Source organism: Lepisma saccharinum, chromosome 4 (genome assembly GCF_977018435.1).
Source record: "Lepisma saccharinum chromosome 4, izLepSacc3.1, whole genome shotgun sequence".
Lineage (NCBI taxonomy): Eukaryota > Metazoa > Arthropoda > Insecta > Zygentoma > Lepismatidae > Lepisma > Lepisma saccharinum.
In genome coordinates, this window is record NC_139232.1 from 51,169,572 (window position 1) to 51,176,256 (window position 6,685).

Sequence of the window (6,685 nt, forward strand, 5' to 3'; positions counted from 1 at the left end):
GACGTCCTGAGTTGGGAAGACAATTCATTGAAATATCCTACTGGTATGGACCTTCCTGAAATTGCAGTATTTTCATTGGAATTTACATAGTTCCTGAATCGGGGATAAATCTTAAATTTACCCCTAACTCTTTAAGTATTCCGCATTGGCTGTACTCCTACTTACTCCCTTGCCCTCTTATAGAAATCTGCTTGTATTCCAAACCGAAGCAACAGCGGAGATGTAAAAAAGAGAAGATTTTGTCCGTCAACTTCTGAGGCCAACCTGCCGTGGGGATTTTTGCTACAAAGCAGCTTCCCAGCGTCACGTCTGCATCCAAGGCAGAGGGCGTGGTCATCGGAAGCAATGGAGAGAGAGAAGGAGATAAAATCTGCCATCGGCGCACGGGGCGATGGATGTTCACGGACAGGTGGCGGGGGAATTAAAAAGATTCCTGCTGAGGAGGCTCAGCAGATTCCGCTCCCACTGATCAGCAAAAAAAGAAGCGAACTCCGACAGCGACCACGGTCCGGTGGTTGCAGAAAGTAAGGAACGACTCCTTCGTCTGGTTACGTCTCGGGGGGATAGTATTGTGGAAAGATGCAAATCTAGATGTTCAGATATCTCACTGGATACAACGCACTCGCTATTGTATAAATGCTATCCAAATGAGAGAGAATACGTCTCCAATCAGTAGCGACCCAGAGGAGGGGTTGGTAGAAGTTTAATCCCCCTCTTTATTAGAATTTTACTAAAGAAAGCAAGTTGTGAGGGGAACTGTCGTTCCTCTTAATGATCGTGCATTGGTTGACCAGACATCACCATTCTACACACAGCTAGAAGTTACCGTGAAAATTTACAATACTCTACCGTTAAAATTTCATCGTTTTTGTTGTGAGGGCAGACGCTACAAGTTCCACAGGAGGGTAAGGAAGGCATTGAGTAAGTTTAAAGTTCAGTAAAACTCATTTTTGGGTGTTAAAAATGCAGTGAGTGTCAATTTGTGGCTAACCAGAGTGTGGCGAACCAAGTGACAATGATGGAAAAAGCAACACACAGTTAATGTAGTCACAATACATTAAATGTTGTTACTACACATCCATTATTCTGACTTATTACTGAAAAAAGATAATCCAGAGAATCATGGCATAACCTTCTTATTAACAGATATTTGTATTTATTTTCTCATACAGATCAATAACATGCTGCTAGAATACTTTATGGGGACCAATATTTAAAACATGTTTAAGTAAGTGCTGAGGATCATGTAGATGCATTAATATTTTTTAAAAAATGGGTTGATTGATTGTTTGGTTGATTGATTGATTGATTGGGTGATTGATTGATTAGTTGTTTGGTTGGGATTGATTGATTGGTGGGTTGGTTGGGTGATTGATTGATTGGTGAGTTGGTTGGTTGATTGATTGATTTTAGTTCGCTTTTCTGCCACTTTTGGCTAATTGTGAAGATGGGGATGAGTGATGATATGATGGAATTGATGAATGGACACTCACAAACATCCATGCCCAGGCTAGAATTCGAACCCGGGACCCCTGGCGTCGTAGCGCGATTTGATAACCACTCCGCCACATGGGCCGGCTTTTAAAAAATAGGTTCTAAGCAGTTGCGCCTAGGATTTTCCTATAGCTGCTAGATTATTTGGTTGTCACGCACATTACTTTTATCATCAACACCTACTTCCCGCAATTGAATAACTAGTATTTCCACAATCCTTCCAATTGCTATTGGAGGTGTTTCCATCTTCTTCATATATCCTCCAACATAAAGGTCAGAGACTGACTTGCCAACGTTTAATCAGTACGTGTATATTCTCCAAAATCTTCAAAACCAACTACTCTAGCATTTCTCATATCACAGTGGAGTCGCTGTTCTCACTCCATTCAGCACATGTTGTCCTAATTTATTCCTAGTCCTAGTGGAATCAACTTCTTCCACCATCTTTCTATGATACTTCGGATGGCAGGCAGAAGCGTTTTTGAAGGAGCGAGGTACTAAAAAATGTAAATTCTGTCAAATTCTGCCATCCATTTTGGCCACCTAAGTTCACATTTGCTCCTCTGTGTTTCATTCAGCTGGACCTCAAAAAATCTTAGGACGTGGTATACTAGAAGCCGTGCAACACATTCCTTTAACATACTTTCAACGGTACCTTCGTATTCAATTCTCACAAAATGTTCTGAAACCTTTATTTCTTGCTCTAAACAACTGGGAACGCAGAATTGGCACGCTATTCCTCATGTTTTTTTAGTCTCGCTTGTGTACGCGGAGTGCTTGCTCCAACCAGATGTAGTTGGCTTTTAGAAGTCGTACGTGTAACATGGGTCAGCTGAAGATATTTCAATTGTATGCGTAGAAGATAGGCTACGTATTCTTTCACTTCCAATTACACTATCTCCTGTTGTTGTTCAATTTTCCTCGTACTGCGACTCCATGAACTGTGTTTTTTTTTTCCTGTTATTGGCTCTTGCTTTGCTAACCTCTTGTTTAAAGTTCAGAAGCAACCTTGATGGAATATTTTTTTCATATTTAAGTATTGTAGACATTGATTGATTGGTTTGCTTTATTTTACTTTGCTTTTTGTGCCACTTTTGGCTAATTTGCGAAGATGTGGATGAGTGATGACATGATGAAATTGATGAATGGACACTCACAAATATCCATGTATACCCGATGGAGGCACATAGTGGTTCGGATTTCACTTTAAACTGTAGGTTCAGTCCCAATTAGCCTTACTGTGCACAAAGTGCACAAAGTGGACTTAAAACACGAACTGAAACCTACAAACATCCATGCCCAGGCTGGGATTCGAACCCGAAAACCCTGGGCATGGGGGCCAGCTTATCAGCTTGTAGTATTTAAATGAACAGCATGGCATATGACGAAATAAAATACACATGATCTCTAAATAAGAAACAGAAAAAGCAGAAGCCCAGGGGTTATGTAATGGATATATTTTGGATATTCGTGCCGAAGTTCAGGATATACATTAATATCATGTGGGCCTATATCCATTGCCTATGGATATTCCTATGTGCGTTCAGGGAATGATGTTTCATGGATAATCTGTGGATAATTTTCTTGATAGCTTTTTGACATCTTTTGGACATTTTATAGATTGTTTTTGGATATGTTTTGAACCTCAGTGCTGCTTGGTTCACGTGCACGGGACGTTATATGAACATTTTTACTTGATGGATAACAAAAGAATATATTCTGAACTAGAACTGGACCTATCTGGACATTTTACTAATATTTATCACACAAAATTTGGATACAACATTCCTAGACTAGATGTATTCATATCAAACTAGATCTACGCGTATAAAATGTTTAATAATCACACATATGTTCATGATATACAGAATTGCACAGAATTTGAGCTCATTCTTCACTGTCACGGTATGCACCCCAACTTCCTCAATGCAAAACAAGCGTGGCGAGCAAGACAGACAAACCTGTACCAAAGAAATGTTTACCTGGCCTTGTGCGCACTTGTGACTCACTGGGTCAGATAATGGCTAGTTCGAGTTGGTGTTTTAAGTCCACTTTATGCACAGTGAGGCTAATCGGAACTGGACATACAGTTTAAAGTGGGATCCAAAACACTATGAGCCTCCACCGGGTATCGAACCCGGGACACCTTGATTACAAGCCGGCAACGCTACCACTGCGAGATAATGGCTAGTGAGCACGACGCTATGCCTTCGGGTGATGTTTTATAGTTATGAGAGACTGCATCACTGAGTTTGAGTTGTAATGTAATTAGATGAATGAATATTTTTATGCCAATTTTTAATAACACGTGGACGTATGCCTTGAGGTACGGCCAACCGTGGGATTCTCAAGGAATTGGGCCTGAACAGAGACGCGGTACAAGCACGGATGAGGGTTGTTAAATATTGGATGCGATTATCACAAGAGGGCCAAACTACGCTGAGGGGACAATGTTTGGAAATACAGACAAGGGAGGAAAACGTTTACAGTTGGGATTTGGAAGTGAAAAATATCTTATATAATAGCGGAATGGGTTGGGTATGGGAAGAGGGAGGAAGGGGGCCATCTCAACAGAAAATCAATTCAGAGACAGGTTACTGGACATAGATAGACAAGAAATAATAGTAGACTGCCAAACAAAGACCTCAATCAGGGAACAGATAAGAGTAAGAGAATGGGCGAAAGCGAAATATATCCAGGTTGTGGGAAAAATGAAAGAGGCTCGCTGGCATGGTTCAGATTAGGGGGATGGAAACAACTAAGAAAGAGAAACGAAGCAGGGGAAACGATATGTCCTTTGTGCGATGAGGAGGAGACGGACAAGCATATCCTACTGAACTGCCCTTCTACACGTGACCTAAGGGACAAATGGACGAAAAACTTAACAGGGAGGGAGGTGATAGAAGTGGTAGACGACAGAATAAAGATAAAGGAAGCGGGGCAGCAAGTGGGGAAATACCTGGGAGAAGTAAGAGAACGGCGGGGGAAAGCTATTAGAGAAGGCAACGAAATGAGTGATCATGCTCCAGACGAGCCATCTTTATAGTGTAAGTGTGTGTAAAGTAAAATGTATGCGTTTGGTGGTAAGAGTGCAGGAAAAGAGAAGTGGGGCGAGGAAGAAGGAAGAAAGACTGGAAGAAGAACTGCCGAGGGAGGGGAAGAATGTGTATATAGGGGACAAAGTAAGAGACAGCTTAAAAGAAAACTGAATGTAACAAAATATTGTAGAAAAATCAATACTATGTAGTGCGTACAGCCTATGGCTCGCACAAAAAGAAAATGAAACTAAATCTAAATACCCCATGGATATCCTACGATTAGGTTACGTGGTTTGTCAGAATTATTAGTAGAGAAAACGAAGCAGGAAGATGGGGTTATTTTGCCGAGGCTCATTCAACTTTCACTGGGGTTGGGCCTCCCCGATGACGTAGTGGTAAAGTCGTCGCCTTGCATTCAAGGGTTCGATACCCGGCGGAGCACATAGTGGTTCGGATCTCAGTTAAACTGCAGGTCCATTCCGATTACCCTATCTGTGCATAAAGTGAACTTAAAATTTCAAACTCAAATTAAACTGTCAGTGGCAAGAGTAAGGCGTGATTAGTAGAGATATGGACGTCCGCAGGATTTTTTCCAGGGAGGGGCAAGGAAGGTATTTTCTCCTCACGGGTGAGGGGCAAACAAGGCACATTTTCCCCAATAATAGTGTTGTTCCCTCAAAAAACAATGTTTAAATTTCAATTTATCATATTCATACTGGGTGAGTCTTTTAAAATAGGCCCCGTGGAAAATGTGCTCCTTGCTTGTAGGCAACCCTGGTACACCGAAGAGAAGAGCGGGGCAGACAACAGTCCAGGATATGTCATGTCATGTCATGTTGTCGAATATGCTTGGCACCGATATCCTGGACTGTTCTCTAACCCGCTCTTCTCTTCGGTGTACCAAGGTTGCCTACATGCAAGGAGCGCATTTTCCACGGGGCCTCTTTTAAAAGACTCACCCAGTACAATAATTAACGCATAGTATTGTTCCTGAAATGAAATCATATGTGAAAAATATACAATTTTTAGTTGACTTCCATTCCCCCCCTTGCCCACTTCCCTTCCGGACGCCCATGGGTAGAGATGTTTGCTATGCCAACACTGTGCTCAGGGTGCGAAATAATTTAAGATCAACTACCCCCCCCAAAAATATATAAAAATTATACGGTATACATATTTATAATGTTATTAAAAGTAAAAATAAATTACTAATTTAAAAATATATGATTATTAATTACATGTAAAGAAATTACTTACGTGTATAAAGTACCAAACTACGTCCTTTACTAACTGGTTAAAGATGTTAATAAATTATGAAACAGTTGAAGTGGTTATATTATGTGTAAGTTTTTATTTAGTTTTTACTTTATGTTAATATAGATTTCATAGTTATCATTATCTTGCATTCTTGTTTTACTTTCATTGTGCATATTGATGTAGATTTGTTAATGATCTCTTGTGTGTTTTCGATATTATTGTTAGTAAAGTATATTAGAAATTAAAAGTAATTACTTATATTTTGTTTATTTTAACAAAAACTCTCCCCCTTGGAAATTTTTGGTGGGGGGGATTTTTTAGGCCAAGATTGTTGGTGGGGGGAAATCCCCCATCCCCCCAGGATATCGCACCCTGACTGTACTATAGTTGACGTGCAGACGTAAGACCTGATTGCTGGAGAAGTTGCTATGTTCTCGTCCTTTCAGATTTTCGAGTTTCTGTGGAGGAAAAGAAAACATTTGAAGATTTTCTCCAAGAACTGGCATATTCCACTCTCAAAATAATGTACCCTGTTAGCACATCAAAGACCTCACCCGCTTTGTGTACAATGGGAACGATGTATAAAAAAGATAATAACACCCTGAGGAGTAGGGATATAAATGTGGAAGTGCCGGTTGATGTCAAGGGATGAAACATCTTCAAATTAAGAGAGAGGAATGGAGTGATGGAATTTCCAATTTGCTAATGGCCGACATGATAAGACACGAGGTGTCGACACAATGGAGCAACGCAATTTTCTTGCCATCCGCGTTAAGCCTTGATTTTCCCAGACACCTGCACCTTTTTAATAAGCCTATATGGGTTATCTGCTGAAAGACCGCATGTTTATGTAGACCGGTTCATCTACAAGGTTTAGAAAAAAAGGAGAGAACCAT